The sequence below is a fragment of the Pelobates fuscus genome, chromosome 3, assembly GCF_036172605.1.
Source record: "Pelobates fuscus isolate aPelFus1 chromosome 3, aPelFus1.pri, whole genome shotgun sequence".
Taxonomy (NCBI): Eukaryota; Metazoa; Chordata; class Amphibia; order Anura; family Pelobatidae; genus Pelobates; species Pelobates fuscus.
The window spans coordinates 186,591,525-186,614,816 of record NC_086319.1 but is presented as its reverse complement, the minus strand read 5'-3'; the positions used below and the strand labels follow the sequence as shown (position 1 = coordinate 186,614,816).

Below are 23,292 nucleotides of genomic sequence, written 5' to 3'. Positions count from 1 at the left end.
CATGGATCATTATTCCATTAGGGCTATTTAATGATTTTTATGTTTTCCGCTTTACAAAATAACACTGCAATGTTCTGTTTCATTTCAGGCTTTTAGTATGATCTTTAAAAAAAAACAAAAAAAACCAACAACTCTCAGATACATAAAACACATCGGGGGTTCATATGTTTATATTAAAATCAGTACTGAAGAAAATGTCAAATATTGAAGGAATCACCATAGTAACCTTTGGATTTTTCCTGTGGATTTTTCATCTTTTAGAAACGTTTGCCTATTAAAGGGATACTTTATGCACCAAGGCAACTTTAGCTCAATGAAGAATTAAGAAAAAAAAACTGAGAAGTGAGACTAAGGGGTTATGATTTTTACACCAAAACAACTTTTACACCAAAACAACTTAATTAAAGGAACACTGTAGTGTTAGGAATGCATATCTGTATTCCTAACACTATAGTCCTGATGTGGCTAATTCATTACTCACCTTTTCTCCAGCACCTCCTGCCGCAACCTCCTCTTCGAGGGATGTCATTCTGGAGGCGTGTCTCTAGAATGATGGTCCAATCCAATGGAGAAGCATTATTATTATTATTGCCATTGATATAGTGCCAACAGATTCCGTAGCGCTTTACAATATTATAAGAGGGGGGATTTAACTATAAATAGGGCAATTACAAGAAAACTTAAAGGAACAATAGGTTGAAGCAGACCCTGCTCACACAAGCTTACAGTCTATAGCATTGGGGACCTTAGGTGCATGAGCGGCTTAAGGTTAGCCTAATATTCTGCCATAGAGAATCATTGCATACAATGATTCTCTATGGCAGACCCTGAACGCCCTCTGCTTCCAAGGCTTCCAATTAGTGAAATAAAGAGTTTCGGTTGATGGGTAGCATTAGGGGAAGGACGGGTGGAACTATAACAACTTCAATAAAATTACCAATCACATCATGGCCCCCTCCAACCATTCCTCCAACCAACCATCTCGATGCATAACCAACCTATTCTCTCCATGAGACAGGACATACCATAAGGAATTGTATTTACATTACATTTTATATTAACAACAAAATATAATGGTTCCTTTCAATACACATTACTTTGGCCCAAATTGATTTTAAGGGGACAGTTGCCCTTTTTCTGAATTTTTACACTAATTGCAATATTGGTGCAATATTAATTTTCACAATTTCTTTTATTTTGTTTTATTAATCTGGAATCACTGTATGTAAGAAGTTCAGAGTAAAACGGTGTTTCTAACGCTTTTGGTATTATGGCTAAATGAACTGTATGAGATAAATATTTACAACTACTTAAGTCTCTATATGCATAATAAACCTGTTATAAACTCTAGTTTGAACTGTATAACACCTGAAGACGGATCTTCTTTTGTTCGTTATCTAAAAAGCCTGGACTCTAATGGAATCCAGATTATATAGGGATCACCTGTTTAAAACATGTGAAAGAACTTACTCTGTTGCTATAAATATTTTTGTTCTGTTAAATAATAAAATAGTTTTGGATATAAACATATAAAATAACTAAAGATTTATTTTCTTGTACCCCATAAAACCTTCAGACTAGGTAGATAACAGACATCCCTTCACCCCCATAGTGCAGGCATCCATTTTAATGTTAACGTTTGCATTTAGTCATAGAGTGACTTTAGTTTTGCCCCACTGCCTACAAAACTTAATATACTTTAAACAAAAGTTAGTGGCATTCAGTACATTTGGCACAGGATCAGTTTGGATAGGGATATATCCCTTTAAAGAGATACTACAGTGTTAAAAAAAACAAATCTGTATTCCTAACATCTGTCATCTGATTGAGGGGCTAATGCCCATGTGCTGTGAGCACTGCGAGCGCAGTTTCCCCATCCCCCCCCCCCCCCCCCCCCGCCCCTATAGGAAAGCATTGCTTTAATGCTTTATTATGGAGAGTTTACTGATGCTGGATGTCCTCATGTAGAGCTTGAGAACATACAGTGTCATTTAGGGGACCTAGAATCCGCTAGAAACCAGGAAGTGCCTCTAGTGGCTGTTTTATTGACATCCACTGGAGGCAGTCTTAGTCCTGCAATGTAATATTTCAGTTTCTCTAAAACTGAAATGATTTATATTGCTGGATTAGGTGGGACAAGGACACTGCACCTAGACCACTTCAATGAACTTAAGTGGTCTGGGTGACTATAGTGGCCCTTTAACCCCTTAAGGACCAAACTTCTGGAATAAACGGGATCATGACATGTCACACATGTCATGTGTCCTTAAGGGGTTAAGCAACAAGCATCTATCTAAACTGACATCTGCAATCAATATACCTATATACCTATACCCAGTTATACTCATGGACCAACAAGACACACAGTGTATGAAGAGAAGAGAAGAGAAGAGAAGGGTCCGTGAGGCATATCGTTCCAACATAGCTCTCTGCATGCGTGAGAAGGCAGCCTGCAACTGGAGGAGCTGCAGGCTAAACTTCACTCGCTACCACCAGATCACCAGATCTTGTCCTCCCCCCCCCTTCCTGGTAAAAGGTAAAAGGGAGGTTTGACATAATACGCAAATACACTGCCCACACACACACTGCACCCTTCACACACACACACACACACACACTACATCCATCACACACACACTGCTCCCTCACAAACACACACTGCACCCTTACACACACAGGCACATTACCTCTCACAAACACCACACCCCTCACACACAAACACAGCACCACTCACACATGCAAACACACTGCACCCCTCACACACACTCACACTGCACCCCTCACACGCACACACATCAACCGTTACACACACACACACTCCACCCCTTACACACACTGCACCCTACACACACACACACACACACACTGCACCCTACACACACATGACTCCTTACACACTGCACCTCTCTCACACACACACACACACTCTATACCACTCACTGCAGTCTGTTTGCGTGTATTCAACAGTCTGCATGTGTTTGTGTGTGTGTGTGTGCGTGTATTTAGCAGTCTGTGTGTGTGTGTGTGTGTTCAGCAGTCTCTGTATATTTAGTAGTCTGTGTGTGTGTGTGTGTGTATGTGTGTGCATGTGTTCAGCAGTCTGTGTGCGTGAATTTGGCAGTGTATGTGTGTGTCTTCAGCAGTCTGTATGTATTCAACAATATATGTGTGTATTCAGCAGTCTGTGTGTATGTATTCAGTAGTCTTTTTATTCGGAAATCTGTGTGCTTTCAGCATTCAGTCTGTGTGTGTGTTAAGCAGTCTGTTTGTGTATACAGCAGTCTGGATGTATTCAGCAATCTGTGTTTTTATTCAGCAACCTGTGTGTGTGTGTATTCAGCAGGCTGTGTGTATTCAGCAGTCTGTCTATGAATTCAGTAGTCTCTGAGTGTATTTAGCAGTGTGTGTGTGTGTGTATTCAGCAGTCTGTCTGCGTGTATGTATTTAGCAGTCTATCTGTATGTGTGTATTCAGCAATCTGTCTGTGTGTGTATTCAGCTGTCTGTCTGTGTGTATGTATTTTGCAGTCTGTGTGTATGTATTTTGCAGTCTGTGTGTATGTGTGCATTGAATTTGTTGGAGGTACCGATACATGTAAGCATAATTTTATCAATAATTTACATTTTTATTCCTGTGAGTGTGATGTATAGTACAAACCAGTCAATACTTCGTGTATAACAAAGGACTCACTTTATTATTACATATACAACAGGTTTCTCATATTGCTGCTTTGTTACACAGTAACCTGCAGCAGCCATTTTAAATCCCTAGAATATTCCACCAACTGACAACAGGAACAGGGAGGGCGTCATTCACAGCCAACAACAGCCTAACCACCCATACATCTCAACACACAAACTCATGCACTCATGCACACACACTGATACACAGCCCAGCAGTCCATACAACACAGTGAGTGGTTGTTTAGGCAGGGCCCCAGTGCACTGCTTTGTCCGGTGGCCTGTTAAGATGGCCCTGAGTATGGGTCATGTAACAGGTGAAATTCTGTGCATATGTTACTCATTTATTAATTTATTATAATGTATTACTGTAAAACATCTCAAAGTGTGTGTGCACACATGCCTGTTACCTTCCTAAACCTGTGTATTATTAAATTGAGTTAAGTTAAGTAAGAGATAACCCATACATCTATTTTTGTAATGATACCGTAGAACTAGGCTCCAATAATATAAACTAAGCATAAAAAGTTCAAACATCAAGAATATTCTTATGTGAGATCAAACAACTCAGCCAGAATGGTTGAGTGTATAATTACCCACCTATACCCAAGCAGAGGTACCTTAAATCATATCTTAGCTAATTCAATGAAAAGTCACTATTTAAAACATTAATGCTATTTATATTAAATTTTGTTTTTTGTAAAGCCAAACGTAATGGCTCCACGTGTGTGCCTCTGTTGACCATATAAATCATTATAGCATGCCAGGACGATTTTACATAAAATTAAACTGCTGGAGAGTTCAATGAATTATATGAAACACATATTTTCCAGTTACTCCAAAGCACTATGAAATGAGTCACTATAGTGCTTGGATGATTTACAATCAAGTCAAGTAAATGACTCATTTTTTAAAGTCATGGTTCATTTCAGATAGCAAGTTTATGAAGCAGAGGTTCTGTTTTGACCAAATTTGACCTGCACTGTGTCTTTACCCTGGTGATTAGTTTTATATAAGATAGCATAGAATAAAATATAAAGAATGGCTATTAGAGTACTGATATACAATATGTTTCCTGCTATGGTGTATTAGGCAATTATGTGTAGCAATTAAGTAGTTAAGTTACACAATAATTCAGAAGTTAACTTTAACCTACAAGTCATTTTTATAAAACAATTTTTATCCTCCCAAGATTCGACAAGCTTTTAATATGTCACATATACATAAAATAGCTATAAACCAGGCACATGCTAGCTTGGAATGAAATAATTCTCTATAACTTACAAATGGTGCAGTGTTGTAAAACTCACAATAGAAAAAAAATACATTAACCGTGGTGTGGTTTATGCTAACGTGAAAAATGGGGAATATGTATTTGTGCAGCCTACATAATGGTTCCAGTTGGTAAATTAGTCAGCATTAGACCTGCAAAAACTCCCTTCTAAAAGGAAATAGTCACAGGTAACTAAATAAAAACTGAACCAAATTTGCAGAAAAATTGTATTGCACATAGAAAGCATGTTAATAGCAATGGAAAACAAAAAAAGAAATTGCAGATGAAAAAAAAAAATATCTGTATACCGTATTTATCGGCGTATAACACGCACCGGTGTATAACACGCACCTCATTTTTAGAAAGAAATTCCAGGAAATTTCCCCCCTCATCCCATAGTATTCCCCCCTCATCCCATAGTGTTCCCCCCTCATCCCATAGTGTCCCCCCCATTCCATAGTATTCCCCCCTCCCATAGTATTCTCCCCCCTCCCCTCCCATAGTATTCTCCCCCCCTCCCCTCCCATAGTATTCTCCCCCCCTCCCCCGCATAGTATTCTCCCCCCCCCTCCCATAGTGTACTTCCCCCCCTCCCCTCCCCTCCCATAGTGTACTTCCCCCCCTCCCCTCCCCTCCCATAGTGTACTTTCCCTCCCATAATTACTTACCTGTCCTGAAGCGTGGGCCGGCTTCACAGCTTGCACCGCGGTAAAGGAACTTTAATTTCATGTTCCGGTTTCCGGCGGGACTGAAAGGAAGTGTGCACACTATTGTGCACACTTCCTTTCAGTCCCGCCGGAAACCGGAACATGAAATTAAAGTTCCTGTACCGCGGTGCAAGCTGTGAAGCCGGCCCACGATTCAGGACAGGTAAGTAATTATGGGATATCGGCGTATAACACGCACCCACGATTTTCCCCCTATTTTCAGGGGAAAAAAGTGCGTGTTATACGCCGATAAATACGGTAATTACAGTAAGCCAGTTCCAAACAATTTCCTTTGACATTTTAAGAAACATTGTGTGCCAGGAGTTACCTGATGATACCCTTGAACAGAGAAGGGTTAGGGCCATAGGCATGTTACCAGTTTGGAGCCCCTCCTTCATTCTTCACATAGGTATGGTTAATGGGGCCAAGATTATTCATGGTTCTGGGCCCCTGTCTAAACTCAAGGCCAAAGGCAGTTGCCTTAGGTTCGCCTTATGGCAACTTGTGATCTGCTCGGACTGTTGGAACTTAGACTGTATAGAGGGCACCTTATAAAGGACACTGTAGCGGAGAGCTGGTCTCTCACAGCCTATTTCCGCTGGTGATCCAAGTGAGGCTCAGGAACAAGTAATAAGATGGCCACCACCATGTGTTCGTATGCCGAACAGCGGCCACCCAGAAAGCCCACACGGAGGATAGACAATTGCCAATTAACTTGTGATTACAGTGAATTAAGGGGTAAACGAGAGGCACACTTATCCCTGGGGTGGTCTGATGGTTCGGTATTTTCATTCGTATGATGAACAGAATGAAAATACTGAACAATCAGACGAATGATGCATACAGTATACATACAAATAGCAGGAAATTAACAAAAGCACATTATAACATGAAATCTTTGCAGACAGCCTCATGCAATCTGCTACATAAAATTAAAAGTATCAGTTGGAAAAAAATTAATATTGCTAAAGAGTGAGTGACAATGGCAAATTCCCATTTACAATATTCCAAAAATCCCAAAACACGGGGGCACTGGGAGGATCCACGTAAGTGGTCAAACCATTCAAATATGTCTGACTCCTTTTAATGTGATGGCTCAGGGGACTCATATAATCATAACCACTACAACATTCTATGTAGGTTATGTTGCTTAGAATGTCCCTTTAGGAACAACTTGCCTAATAGAATGCATAAATGGTCCTTAATTTCTCAGCCACTTAGATTCAGCTTTGTATTATCTTTGCCAGTAAGTAGATTTTAACACTTTAAGGACTAATCAAGTTCTATACTGTTTTTATAATATGTTCTTTAATGTTCATAAAAGTTGAATTAACCACTAAATGAATGACTGCAAAGCTTTATAGTGCTAACAATGCCTAAGTTCGTACATACTGGCCTATAGAAGTGTGACGATGACCAATTTTAACATTTGGGCCTTTAGGGAGCTAAGGCATGAAATGGAATGAATATTACCACTTAGAGCAAAAACAATCAATGATCAGAGTTTTGAAGGGAGCAAAAAGCAGTTTATTTTTATAATTTTTGCATAATTATTGCCAGCAGCACAATGCAGAATACAGTATAAAAGCAGATGTAAGCTCCCACAATAAATTCCATTTCCTACTAATAATATTTTATTTTGTTTTATTTAAAGTAAACATAACTCATAACAAACATAAGGTGATCTTTGATGAAAACATCTTAACTTAATTTCGCTGCACAATTAAAATTCCATAAGCTTGATCTGTTACTAATTTCCACATCATTATATGTACTCCAATAAACTTTTATTAGCATTGAGGAATTAAACGATGCTTTGGTGCACTGTTATTATTTTTTTTTCTTTCATTTTTTTTTTTTTTTATTCTTCATGCATGTTCTAAATTCCATAGCATTAAAAATAAATCAAATATAGCTATGGTGGATTTTCTCAATGAATTATTTCAAGAGAATGCCACATGCATCATTTGAATGTGACAAGTGTTGGAAATGAAGTATGATAGATTCTAACCCCACTACAGTCACCCTTGTCTCCGTCATTATACAATAGAGCTCTCATACCAGGTGTTGTTGAAGAATCTCACATTGCTATTGAAACATGACAAAAAGCAAAGATCATCTGAAGGGGCAATAAGGGTGTTCATTCACTCGTACAAGTCAAGAGATCAAACAGAAGTGAAAATGGTCACAGTTTGCATGACCTAATTGACCGTGAACGTGCAATGTTCTTTAGATTGTGCATTCATGACTGGCAATTCTTTTTTATATGACAACCTCTAAGCTGTGATTTACAACAGTATATGACTATACTAAGCTATAACTTGCAAAGTGGTTTAAAAACTATTTAAAAAATCTTCTTCATGCTAGATTATATTAAATACAATATTTCCTTCCAAAGAAGGAAAATTAACTCAGTGGATTTTTCTGAATGCAAAGCCATTAAAAGGTAAAAATGCATATGAGCTATTCCATCAGAACATCTGGGAAAGCTTTGTAAAAACACATTTCATGTCAATCGAACTAATTAACAATGGTCTATCAATAATTTTCAAACATGAGGATACATCCTAAACATACGTATTTCATTATTTTAGCAATAACAAGCATAATATTGGAATAGTATTGCAATAAGTGTTTTATGATCATGTCCTATACCCATCACTTCAACACCAATAAGACTGTTCAACTGTGGGGCTTAGAAAATGGAAAAACATATTTTCTCATCACCATTACATATACATGTCCTTTTTGTCTGTAGAATTTACCAACTAAAGTCTCCATTCTTATAGATTAAATTTTCAAATTATCGCAAGCTGTTAGAAACAGATTTCAGATTATTTATCTATGCCATTAAAGTCAATCGAAGTGTTTGTGGATAAATCATTTGAAATGTTCTCCTCATAGATTTTGATCATTTAAAAACATATGGAGCATGTTTTTTCAAGCCTTCAAGATGTAATATTTTAAATATTAATCCAAAAGCATTGCCACCCCACTGTTGTTCATACACAATTTAGCAACCTTTTGCGTGACTGAAATTAATACATTATACATAAAGAGAAGCATTGACTATAACAAATTATATCTATAACACATTTTAATATGCTGCATAGCTTTGTTCTAAATATTAAAAAAAAAACTATTTAAGAATACTAAAACTGTATGCTAGGTACGTGAAACGGATAATGAAGATGTTGACAAATGACTACACAAAACCATCATAAAATAATTATTTGAACCCCTTCAGGACCAGACTGTTTTTGTGATGTTGTACGTTAAGGACCAGGGCTCTTTTAACACTTTTGTGGTGTTTGTGTTTAGCTGTAATTTTCCTCTCTCTCGTTTACTGTTCCCATACAAATTATATATTGTTTTTTTCAGGACAAAAAGGGCTTTCTTTACATACCATTATTTATATAATCTCATGTAATTTAATTAAAAAATAAAATAAAAAATGTGATGAAAATTTTTGAAAAATACATGTTTTTTTGTAATTTTACTTGAAAAATCTTTGACTCAGCTACAAAAGCTAATGAAAAAAAACTTCTAAATAGATTAAAAATGTTGTCCTGAGTTTAAAAACACCCAGTGTTTACATGCTTTTTTGCCTTTGTTTGCAAGTTATAGGGCTGTAAGTACAAGTAGGATATTGCGGTTTCAAAACATACATTTTTAAAATGTATCAATAGTGAAATTGTAACACTATTATATGTCATAAATCTCTGGAAAACACCCCACATGTATATATATTTTTGTAAAGAAGAAAACCCAGGGTATTCATCTAAGGATATTTTGACACTTTCTATGCAGCCATTTTACCACCAGTCTTTGCCAAACTTCACATAGGTAGTTTATTTATTTATTTTTTTTTCACATACATTGCAATTCAGATATAAATTCACAGATCCTGTTATGTGTTGCTGCCAAAAAACACTATAATATTTGTTCAGCAACATCTCCCGAGTACAGTGATACTTCAACTTGAAATTTTGACATTTAGTCAACCTGCGCACATGTCCTATATGAGACATTTGTAATGCCGGCCAATTTAGTTTACCCCCATCAAACCATATATTTTTGGAAAGTAGACACCCTAGGGTATTTCAAATGGTGGTATTTTAACACTTTCCATGCACTAATTCTACCACCAGACTTTGTCAAACCTGTAGGTAGTAATTTTTCTTTGTGTTTTTTTCACACACATTGTACTTTAAGCATGAATTAACAGGTCCTGTTATGTGTCGCTGCCAAACAACACCCCAATATGTGTTCAGCAACATCTCCTGAGCCAGGATAAAACAGCAACATATAAAGTAAGTGTACTGACCATAGGCAAGTGGTAGTCACAAAATACTTTAATTAAAACAGAGTAATATAAAATACACAACGCGTTTCGCCAAACAATAGGCTATGATGAGCGCCTGGTTCTTCCCTTGGTTAGAGATCCCATAACTTCTTTATCGCCTACTTCTTTATCGCCTACTGTTTGGTGAAACGCGTTGTGTATTTTATATTACTCTGTTTTAATTAAAGTATTTTGTGACTACCACTTGCCTATTGTCAGTACACTTACTTTATATGTTACTGTTTTATCCTGGCTGATTTTTTACAATTTTTAAAGATCCAGTACTGCAAAAGAAATCCTTGGTGGGGATTATTCCACCTACGCCTGTAAGTACATTTCATTTTATTCTCTACTGTCATTTTATATACGGAAAACACTATGGGACCTCTCTTGTGATTTTATTTTCATAAGACCGGCACTGCAAGGATCGCTAGAAGGATATCCTACATGTGGGGAGTTTAAATACCACTGTATGCTGTTTTACTCAGAGCTGGTTATAGCTCTTCAAATTGTAAGTTAGCACTCTTAGGACCTCAGTGTTGTCTGTTGTTGCAGTATCATCTACGTTATTGCACCATTGGGTCTTTCCCTCTTTTATGTATTTTATATTCTGACGTTTATCTGAGATGGTGTAAGGAATCTTGAGAAGACATCTCCAATTGTCCAGTAATATCCTACACGTGGGGAGTATTAAATACCACTGTATGCTGTTTTACCTAAAGCTGGGCATAGCTCTTTAAATTGTAAGTTGTCACTTCTCCACTTCTGTGTTGTTCGTGATCCATTCCTCATTACGGTTATGCACTATTGGTCTCCCTTCTCTGCTTTTGTATTCCATATTCGACCACTGAGATTTCAAAGCAAGGACAAAAGAATATTCACCCAAGGTCTACATTGTACCTAAAGAGACTTTTACTTTCATCTCCCATTGTTCTATTTAGCGCACCCTGTATTTGTTGTCTTTTGTTCTCTCCATTTTCTGAAGGGTCTGAGGGTTACCCTTCCCTTCAGGCGTGCAGCTTTATCTCCCCTTGTGATCAGTACTGTAGTGCTGTTCCTTCCCCATTTTTTTCTCAATTGGTCTGTACTCTGCCTCGGACAGTGACGTCTGACACGCTTTCATCATGGATGGTGGCTAGTATATTAACATCCTTCCTGTCCTTAAATTTTATTGCAAGCACTTTGTGCAGAGCTTTACATTCACCTTTTTTTTTAATTTGGCCTTTATAAAAGGTCTGGGGAAATCCTTGGCATTTCTTCTCACAGTGCCACAGGCCACTATCTGCAAACCATAAAGAGTTTGAAACAAACGGACACTGCTATATAAATTGTCCACATAGGGGATCAGTAGGTCCCAAACAAGTTTCCCACTTGTCCCCAGAGAGTAAGGACAGCCAGGAGGCTTCAGTTAACCATATTTCCCCTCATATACACGAAAGGCAAATTTGTAGCCACTTTCGCTCGTGCACAGTTTGTAAACTGTAACGCCATACCTAGAGCGCTTTGAGGGGATATATTGTTTGAACCCTAATTTACCTTTCTATTTCATAAGGGATTCATCAATGGATAAATTTTGTTGGGGAGTATAAACTTCAGAAAATCTGTGCTGAAGTTGGTCTACCAGTGGGCGTATTTTATGAAGCCTGTCATTTTAGGGGTGATCTCTGGGGTGACAGAGGGTATTGTCATTGAAATGTAAGTATCTCAGCAGCAGCTCATATCTTGCTCTAGACATTGTTTGGGAGTACACCGGACTAGAACAGATTGGGTTGGTGCTCCAGTAAGAGCGAACCAATGGCTTCCTTATAACCCCTATGAGCATTGTAAGAGCCCAGAATTGTTTAAGTTTGGGATGCCAAGCTGCTCCCTGACTGTATAGCTACCTGGATTGGTATCAGTAGTATTGGCTAGCGTATAAATTAGTCTGGGAAACAATCTCCTCCCAGATGGTATCCCCTAAAAATAGCTCCATATATTGTATAGGGGAGAAGTTATCCACATTGACATTAATGCCTGCGTTGGCACTAAAAGGGGGGATGTTGGGCTCAGCTAACTGTGAGGTACCCAGTCCTCCTCCACATTCGGTGTAGCAGGGAATGCACAGCTTCTTTTTGCAGCTGGCTCACACACAGATGACATGTCACTAGACATGTCGGAAAACTGACCTGGGTCAAAATCGGATGCAGTGTTAGTGGCGTCAGAGTCTGACGCCAGGAAGGCATATGCCTCCTCCAAGCTGTACATGCGCTGCATGTTTCACACTAACTGACTAAACAAACAAAATACTAAAAAAAAACATTATATATTTTTTTTATTTTTTTTTACTAAAACAGACTAAAACAGTAATCCCTAAACTAACTCCTGTTAAAAGAATCTAATGGAGATTTATGGGAAGAAAACTGACTGATTAAAACAGACTAAGACAGTCTAAGACAGTCTAAGACAGCCTAAGACAGACTAAGACACAGATTTTTAACACAAATGTAACCCTTAAGGGCAAAAAAAAAAAATACAGACAGTACAAATGCACTGCTGTAACAGATTTGGCAGGGAAGGGGTTAAAATTATTTTTTATCACCTGCTGATACCTTCTAAAGCTCTGGAACACTTCTGCTGCAGCAAACTATCACGATCTCTGTCTCTCTCACCTCACAAAACACTACAGAGGAGAGAGGGGTAGAGATCAGTGTCAAAGTGAGTGTTTGTAACACCCACTTTGACATAAGCCAATTGTGAGCGATTGAGGATCGCTCACACGCCGTAATTGGCTATAACTATCTGCCTGGGATGCCGGGCAGATAGTAACAACGGGATTTCAGCGGAATCGATCTCTGATCGCTCCCACAGCCCATTTTCTGTTATGATGGTTGAGGAACGTCAGCGGTCCTCAACGGTAAAATACCGATGACGGTCCTGAACTGTCCGCGGCCGCGAAGGGGTTAATATCCTATGTCATCTCCATACCAAAATCTAATGTTCCAATCTATTAATACTGGAAGGACAGTATTGAGCTCAGAATTCTATGTAAGTAGGGCATATATGTACTTCTGATGGGCCTGAATTTCAGATTTAAAGCCCGAGTAGCTGAACTATAAGCATAGGTGACTCAGATCATTTTTCTTGTTTGACAAGTTTGATATTAAATTTGAAAAAAAAAATCATTTAGTTTGAAATGCACATTGTATTCTCACTTTAGTGAAAAATCCCGGAATGATTGCAGATTAGGGGGTACTCTAAACGGTAGTTGACATTTTAACGCGCAGTTACATCTGAAAACACAAACAAACAAGAAATGACTATCTTAGCTGCCCTCTGTCTTTCATTGGGAGAGTGGTAAATATCACGTAAACATTTCTGCTGCACATGGGATAAAGGGATGTGTCTTTAAATATTTTTTTGTTTTGTTTTACTTTTTTTTATTTTTATTGAAAGGAACATGACAGGCAGTATACCCAGTTAATAGAGACTAAACATTTCTCAAAAAAGAAAGTTAGTGATTTTTTTTCCCAATCTCATTTTGGCCAATGTTTCCATGTTTATATGCAATTAAATGTAGTTCAGTGAATATATCCCTTCATACTAAGCATGCACAGATCTTTTGGGAGGTAAATGGAAGATTAACCTTGTAGATATATAGATGTAAACAAGAACCAAAGGAAGGTATAATTCTACAGTTTTTTTTAAACAAATTAATATTTAATTTAACATTCTGAAAGTTACCAGGTGGAAATGTGAATGATTTACAACCTGCGTTCTTGTGTAAGCTTTTATATAGACCTTCAACTTTTGGAATACCCTTCACATTGCGGGATCAATTCAGTGTAACATAATCACTACCCCTTGATGAGATTACAGGGGCCTCTTGGCCCTTTGTCAAAGGCAGCCAAGACTTTGACAGACAGGAGGAGAACTTCTAGACTGATACTGTGTGATACATTTAATGGGGGGATTAATAAACATGTAAACATGTCTCTAACAGAGAAATTAGGCCAAGTTCTAGAAGTAGAGTAATTGCCATGGAAACCTCAGTGATTGATCCACTTTTCTATAAGCAACATTTTTTTTTTAAATATCCCTAGTGTATTCAAATTTTTACAGCTCTGCACTATAGTGGGCATATGTGCTGCTAAGCAATAACAACAACAATAATTATTATACAAAAAATTATAATAATTAATTTAGCAAGTCAACCTTTTTTGCCCCCCTAATTGAGAGTGCTTTAAAAATGCTGCTGTACATGTTTTGTTGGCTTAGATTTATGAGAGATGGAGTTAATCAGTTAGTTTTCTGCAGCATAAAGCTGGCAATTTTAACTGCAACTCACAATATTCCTTGCAGTGAGTATAAAGCATACTAAAAGCCTGTAATATTCCTTTTATATGGGTTTCAAGGTTGAAATTGATGGACTTTAGTCTTTTTTCAACCTTGACTGCTATGTAACAATGTAACTGTGTAATAGATTTATGCTAGATTAGTAATTCCAATAATATAGTCAATCCACTGTTATTTATTCATATTTGCTACATTGTTTTAAAAATGGCCTAAAAGTCTAAATTTAAAAAAAAAATTTAAGAAATATTAATTTCACAAAAGGCCACCACATTCACAGTGGCAGAAAAAAAAATGAAATAGAGCATTTTTTTTTTTAAAAGAAAAAAAAGTGACAGAAAAATGTATCAATATGATGAGTACTGAAACATGTCATATATTGAAAATGATGGTTAGAGAACAAAAGAAGCAACAAACAAACAAAACCTATTCAATAATTTGCATTAATAAAAACGTCAAAGAATGTCTAAAATGAGTAGAATTGTGACACTTTATTACATTTCTCCCAATGTTTCTCTTCTTTTTTTTTTTATTTGCATAGTGCTTTGCACTTCGAACTGGATTGTGATGTTACTTGCTAAAACTTTAATACAAATTTAAAGAGAATCAAAGCATCACATAAAAAAGTTTACATAAGATTTAAGTGATTTTCAATGTTTTTTTGAATGTAGTATTTTCTAAATAAGTGACTGCTCCTCAAATATTTACAGATAAACTCCTTATATCTCTTTCTGAGCAACCTTGGATATTCTGTTGGATAGATATAGTTGGCTCTTGTTTCTTTGTGAAGTTCATTTCCCTCTAATGCTCTGTAACCTTTCTAGTAGATCAGAAATGTATTTTGTTCAAGCATAGCCATAATTATCGCTGGCATTTTCTTTAGTAGTCAAGCAGTGGTGTTTAGCACCTCCCAGTCCCTTTCTAAAGTGAAATAAATTAGCCCATTGCATTGAGTATTCATTTAACCCACCTCCACATACCTAACAAAAGATGAATCATTCAGCATCACTAATCGTGTGAGAAAATTAGCTTAATTCAACGATACCAGTAATAACCCTAAATGGCCTGATCTGGCCAATATAATTTAACACAATTTTACAAAGGCAAGATATTTTACTATGTCCATATTAAATAAAAGTAATTCCTTAGGAAAATTATGTATTGCATACTTTTCTCCAACTCATATTTTTGTTAAAAGAAAAAAGAAAACGAAATATATTCTTTGCAATACAGATAATATACTAATAAATATTCCATTAGTAAATGTAACGTGTGAGATATTTTATCGGCCCACCCAAGAATAAAAAGGATCTCATTCTACTTGTAAAACTTGTTTGAAATATTATTATGTTGTATATCAGCTTATCTGCTACATCTTTATATTGAATTTCAAGTTCAAATAGTGGATTTAGACTAAGAACCTTAAAAAATGTCAAAAATGATACACAAAGACTTTAAACCAAGGCTGCAACGAGATATATACAGTTATGAAATTCTTCTGCCAACTGGCCTGTGTCCACGAGCAAAGATAGATATTATGGAAACGTGACAGTGGAATGGAACTAATTTAATTGGAATGTCAATTTCAACCATTATCTCAAATGTATTATATGACTTACTGTTATACTCCTTACTGTTAATTAGGCAGAAAGCTAATTTATATTACCACATTCAAGATAAGGATAAGGTAAAATAATAATTGTATATTTTGGAGAACAATGCTAGCCTCTTACACATTATAAACACTGGCATATAAAACAACGCAACTGGTCACACTATTTTATTGAGTGTGTAATAAAAATATTAAGCAGTGCAACAAAACAGCAGTTTTATTTTACTATTAATTTCCAGTAAGGATATGGATATGAATCTTATGAATTTACTCAGCAGACCTAAGGAAGAGAGGAAAACTCTTGAAAGCTTGTCATTTAGGTATTATGTTAGTCCAATAAAAAAGGTATCATTGCATACTGCAATATTTTGCCATCTTGTCTTCTGATTAATATGGTGAATCTAATCTACATATAAATATATATATATATATATATATCATATATAGAAAAACTGGTGAGTATAAGTGCTCAATATCTATGATTAGCAGCAAATCACCAACAAGGGGTTCTCTCCACCCATGTGAAGTGGATAGTAAAGATAACAGAGGTGATCAGCGCTTAAGATTATATATACATACGATACAGATGATATTCTCAGTATATGAATCTATAAGTACAAAGCAAGAAACAGTTTATGGTGCAGTACGGTAGATGTTTGTGAAGGGAGTACAAATGGGCAAATGGTGCGCACTCACACCGACCTGGACGGAATAATCCCCGTCTATGGATATAAGTGGAGGATCTTTGGAGCTTGTTTTCAGGATGTAGTAGGTACATGTGAAAAAAGACAAAATAGGAAATGCAATGGAATAGTATATACAAACAATTGGTATTGATGGTTGAAAATACCCTACTTACGTCACCCAGAGCAATGTCCTGCTCTGATGTGAAGAACTTGAGGCTGAAAAATCCCCACCTAGGGATATAAGCTGGAACCGGAAGGATGATGAGGGCTGTATGAAGGATGTACTCCACAGGTGATGATGTATAAAACAGTAGGTATATTAAATAAAAAGCTGGAAACAACAGCTATATAACTAAAAACAAATAACAAACAAACTGTGGATAAAGTAAGTCCTCACTTAACGTGTTTCGCCAAAGGCTTTCTCATCCACTTCATACAGCCCTCATCATCCTTCTGGTTCCAGCATATATCCCTAGGTGGTGGATTGTTCCATCTCAAGTTCTTCATACCAGAGCAGGACATTGCTCTAGGTGACGTAAGTAGGATATTTTCCTTCATCAATACCAATTGTTTGTATATACTATACGATTGGATTTTCTATTTTGTCTTTTTTCACATACAGTCAGGTCCATAAATATTGGGACATCAGCACAATTCTAATCTTTTTGGCTCTATACACCACCACAATGGATTTGGAATGAAATGAACAAGATGTGCTTTAACTGCAGACTTTCAGCTTTAATTTGAGGGTATTTACATCCAAATCAGGTGAACGGTGTAGAAATTACAACAGTCTGTATATGTGCCTTCCACTTTTCAAGGGACCAAAAGTAATGGGACAATTGGCTTCTCAGCTGTTCCATGGCCAGGTGTGTGTTATTCCCTCATTATCCCATTTACAAGGAGCAGATAAAAAGTCCAACGTTAGTTTCAAGTGTGCTATTTGAATTTGGAATCTGTTGCTGTCAACTCTCAATATGAGATCCAAAGAGCTGTCACTATCAGTGAAGCAAGCCATCATTAGGCTGAAAAAACAAAACAAACCCATCAGAGAGATAGCAAAAACATTAGGTGTGGCCAAATCAACTGTTTGAAACATCCTTAAAAAGAAAGAACGCATCGGTGAGCTCATGTCACGTTCACATATAGTCAGATGGAGCTCAACTGCAGATTTCAGACTGAATAGATGTGAATCTAATCTATTGAGGAAATAAAGAGATGACAGTTCACCAGAGAATTCACTTATACTGTGTCTTTAATATTTTGATTGGAGGAACATAGGTGCTGTATCTTTAAATACTTCAGAATTGGTGAGTGATTCTTAGATTGTCTTATACAATTGATTTGCAGCAATAATTCAATGAAGGAAGGAAGTTGATATTAACTTGCAGAGAATTGATTTAGATTAATTGGTAGAAAACATATCAGCTGGAGACTGAGGGGTTAATGAATAGGAATTACTCCTATAACGATAGGAGAACGTGCGAGCAGGCTAAAGCTTGAGTATGGAGAAGGAAAGGTACTGCTCATGATCCAAAGCATACCACCTCTTCAGTGAAGCATGGTGGTGGTAGTGTCATTGCGTGGGCATGTATGGCTGCCAATGGAACTGGTTCTCTTGTATTTATTGATGATGCTGACAAAAGCAGCAGGATGAATTCTGAAGCTTTTCGGGCAATATTATCTGCTCATATTCAGCCAAATGCTTCAGAACTCATTGGATGGCGCTTCACAGTGCAGATGGACAATGATGCGAAGCATACTGCAAAAGCAACCAAAGAGTTTTTTAAGGGAAATAAGTGGAATGTTATGCAATGGCCAAGTCAATCACCTGACCTGAATCCAATTGAGCATGCATTTCACTTGATGAAGACAAAACTGAAGGGAAAATGCCCCAAGAACAAGCAGGAACTGAAGACAGTTGCAGTAGAGGCCTGGCAGGGTATCACCAGGGATGAAACCCAGCGTCTTGTGATGTCTATGCGTTCCAGACTTCAGGCTGCAATTGACTGCAAAGGATTTGCAACCATGTATTAAAAAGTGAAAGTTTGATTTATAATTATCTATCCCATTACTTTTGGTCCCTTAAAAAGTGGGAGGCACATATACAAACTGTTGTAATTCCTACACCGTTCACCTGATTTGGATGTAAATACCCTCAAATTAAAGCACATCTTGTTTGTTTCATTACAAACCTATTGTGTTGGTGTATAGAGCCAAAAAGATTAGAATTGTGTCGATGTCCCAATATTCATGGACCTGACTGTATACCTACTCCATCCTGAAAGCAAGATCCAAAGACCCCCCACTTATATCCATAGATGGAGATTACTCCATCCAGGCCTTCATAATAGAGCTGAGACAGCTCTAAAAAGTGTGTGCACTTTTGCTCATTTGTACTCACTTCACAAACATCTACACTACTGCACCATAATCTGTTTCTTGCTTTGTACTTATAGATCCATATACTAAGAACACCATCTGTATCGTATGCATATATAATCTTAAGCGCTGATCACCTCCTATCTGTTATATGTATCATATATCTCTCAAAATTTCCATTCACCACTAGCTACTGAAGAGTGAAAATTTAGCTCTGGCAAGTATAAACTATTCTATGGCTTGCAGTGGCGGGTAACTTTAAAAGCCTGGCTAGCAGCCCTGGCCTGCCTAGTACAATTTGTCCTGAAAAGCATGGAATGTGCAATACAATGTTATTTAAATACAATTCCACTCAGAGCACTATAACAACTACAACTGATTGTAGTAGTAGAGTGGTGCACCACTCTGAGTGTTTGTAATGATCTCCCAAATACTGCTCTACCAAGCACCAAAAGTCCAGCCCCTGTGCAGTCACACAAATACTGCAAAAGAATCCCTTTCACATCAACAGATCAAAGCTGTCAAATACTGGGTGGTAATGGTAGCCAGTGAGCATCAATAGTTTTTGATGAATAATGCAGAGGGGAATAATTATCGCAGCAGCAGCAGATGAACCAGGATTGGATGTCAGGAAGAGTCTGTTTTTTCATCAGCTCCAGAACTTTAAAACTGAAAATAGAGAAATGGTACCCAAAGATTCAAAGAACCAGAAGCAATACTATGAGCTGTAGAGTACCTCTAGAATCACTACTATTGGCTGTCCCTGTTTAATGTTGGACTTACCTAATACAGGTGGCATACTAATAATAATTTCTACCTGTTGATTTAAGATACAATGAGAAAGATGTGTTTAGATTCATATTTTATTAAAGGTTATTCTATGTTTCAAGCAATATAGCATGAACACAAGTCTGTGCAGTGAAAACGTTTTATGTGGATACAATGTATCAAATTATTACTATAAATCGAGCTGCTATCACACTGAATGTGTAATTCTCCCCAAACACACAAATCCGTGAAATACAAAGTTTAAAACAGTGGAGCGCTTATGTGATAACCCAGTGTTATATTGTGCACACAAAAAAGTAGTATTATAGCACTTAGCTGAGATTTTTTCTAGTTTTATATTGATGTCTTCTGTGCCTTTAAAACATAAAATTGCATATAGTGTAATAGTGTTATTTTTATGGGCACAGAAAAAAGGAAAAATTGGAAAAACTCACATATTCCAGAGCTAATATAACCAAGCTCTGGTGTGGATTGCTTTTAGGTCCGTTCCTGGGCGACCTCCCCCTCTTTTTATTTCAGTGCTGGCGTAGGTCCAATGTTACCTCTCAATAGAAACAATATATAGTGAAGGTCCACCAGACCTGGATTGCAATTTTATTATAAGTGGAGATATACTCACAAGTGTAGAGCCTGTATCCTGGCTCAGTAAATCAGCTTAGTGTAGTTTGGGACTACACACCTATCTGTATAGATGCTGGAGACTCGAATTCGGTAAAAAAGTATTATTTTATTTTCCAAGATAAAAATAAAACTAAATATAAAAATACAGATACCAAATCTATTTAAAAAGTCTATTCAAATAAAGAAACGCGTTTCACCGTTCAGTTCGGCTTCCTCAGTCTACTAATTCTGACTTTCCTGGGTCTCCGTTTTTAAATGCTTCCTCCTTTTGTTCTCCATCAGCTGTTTCTCGTTCAATTTTCTCTTCACGCTGTATTTGCGGTCCACGCCTCGATTTCGATGTGTGTACGTGGACCGCATGACGTCATTATGTCAGCATAAGAGTTCATTTGCGGAAGGGCGTATTATAACATTCCTCCCTCCCTTCTTCCGGTCTGCGTTTCATTTTGCTTTTCACCAATTAAGATTTCATTTTGCAGATAAAGAAGGAAATTATATTAAATCAATTCATTATATAAAACATCTTTTTGTAGTGTAGGGAAATATCATTCTTATAGAATATATATAAAGGAAGAGATCCTATTGCATCCATTATATATTGAATTAAACTACCCTCTATTAAATACCACATTATCTTTTTTTCTACAAATATTTCAATCCTTTCTTATTTACCTTTTGATTACATAAATTTAGCATACTTCCCAAATTGCATTCTTAAACTTCTTATTCAAATATAATAAATATCCTGATACATATATTTTAATTAAATCTAATAGGATATTGATTCTAAAAATCGTCAATGATCAATTCAAAATTAAAAATTAAATATTAAATATAGGTATCTATTCAATCTCCTAAAAAGTTTTAAATAGGCTTATAAAACTAATAGTTCTTCTTTAAAAGAAAAATATTTCTTAATTTTGGTAGTGTAGGTTTTGATATCTCCTTCACTTTAGGAAGTGGCAGATCTCGAAATCACTGTTAAGTCCATATGGGGTCATTGTATTTAACATAAAGATTAATTCCATCTCTGCCTTTCCTATAATCTTATTAAAATCCCCTCCTCTCCAGTCGTTTCGGATTTTCTTTATACCTATAAATTTCATGCCTGTAGGATTTTTTTGGTGACAAATTCCAAAGTGAGCTGAAACGCTGTGGTTTTCATAGCCCTTTAAAATGTTTCTTGAGTGTTCCTCTATACGCGTATGTAGTGCTCTTGTTGTTCTCCCTACATACCTCAGTCCACACGGGCATTCTAGTAGATATATTATATTTTTAGTATGGCATGTAATAAATTCCTTAATTTTATGAGTTGTCTTTTCTGAATGGTATTCTTTAATTATTCTTCTGTGATTGCCTGTTCTCTTACACACCATACACTGTCCGCAACCATAAAATCCAATGTTGTTATCTAGCCTAGATGGGATTTTTATTTCTCTTAAATGACTTCTTACTAGACTGCTTTTAATGTTTCTAACACCCCTATGGACTATTCTTGGTTTTTCTGTCAAGATTTCTTTTAATGTTGGGTCTTGCAACAGGATATGCCAATTTTTCTGTATTATATTTCTTACTTTTCTATTTTGATTGCTGAAATTACATATGAAGGGAATACTGCTTGGATATGTGTTTTTCTTATTAGTTTTATATTTCAATATATCTTCTCTATTTCTTGCTTTTATTTCTATTCTTGCCTGTTCTAATTTCTCTTCCTCATATCCTTTTTGCAGGAAATCATTCTTTATCTTAAGAGATTGTTCTTCATATAACTTCTGGTCTGTACAGTTTCGTCTTATGCGGAGAAATTGTCCCTTAGGGGCGTTCTCTAGCCACGGAGAGTAGTGGCAACTATCTCTATTTTTAGGAGATTGAATAGATTTAATTTTTAATTTTTAATTTTGAATTGATCATTGACGATTTTTAGAATCAATATCCTATTAGATTTAATTAAAATATATGTATCAGGATATTTATTATATTTGAATAAGAAGTTTAAGAATGCAATTTGGGAAGTATGCTAAATTTATGTAATCAAAAGGTAAATAAGAAAGGATTGAAATATTTGTAGAAAAAAAGATAATGTGGTATTTAATAGAGGGTAGTTTAATTCAGTATATAATGGATGCAATAGGATCTCTTCCTTTATATATATTCTATAAGAATGATATTTCCCTACACTACAAAAAGATGTTTTATATAATGAATTGATTTAATATAATTTCCTTCTTTATCTGCAAAATGAAATCTTAATTGGTGAAAAGCAAAATGAAACGCAGACCGGAAGAAGGGAGGGAGGAATATTATAATACGCCCTTCCACAAATGAACTCTTATGCTGACATAATGACGTCATGCGGTCCACGTACACACATCGAAATCGAGGCGTGGACCGCAAATACAGCGTGAAGAGAAAATTGAACGAGAAACAGCTGATGGAGAACAAAAGTAGGAAGCATTTAAAAACGGAGACCCAGGAAAGTCAGAATTAGTAGACTGAGGAAGCCGAACTGAACGGTGAAACGCGTTTCTTTATTTGAATAGACTTTTTAAATAGATTTGGTATCTGTATTTTTATATTTAGTTTTATTTTTATCTTGGAAAATAAAATAATACTTTTTTACCGAATTCGAGTCTCCGGCATCTATACAGATGGGTGTGTAGTCCCAAACTACACTAAGCTGATTTACTGAGCCAGGATACAGGCTCTACACTTGTGAGTATATCTCCCCTTATAATAAAATTGCAATCCAGGTCTGGTGGACCTTCACTATATATTGTTTCTATTGAGAGGTAACATTGGACCTACGCCAGCACTGAAATAAAAAGAGGGGGAGGTCGCCCAGGAACGGACCTAAAAGCAATCCACACC

General features: G+C 36.5%; 1 protein-coding gene across 2 annotated transcripts in view; it reads left to right on the top strand.

Annotated features, from left to right (window-relative positions):
- ANO2 (anoctamin 2) overlaps nucleotides 1-23,292 on the top strand; it is a 337,896-nt gene that overhangs the window by 210,750 nt on the left and 103,854 nt on the right. The window lies entirely within an intron of this gene.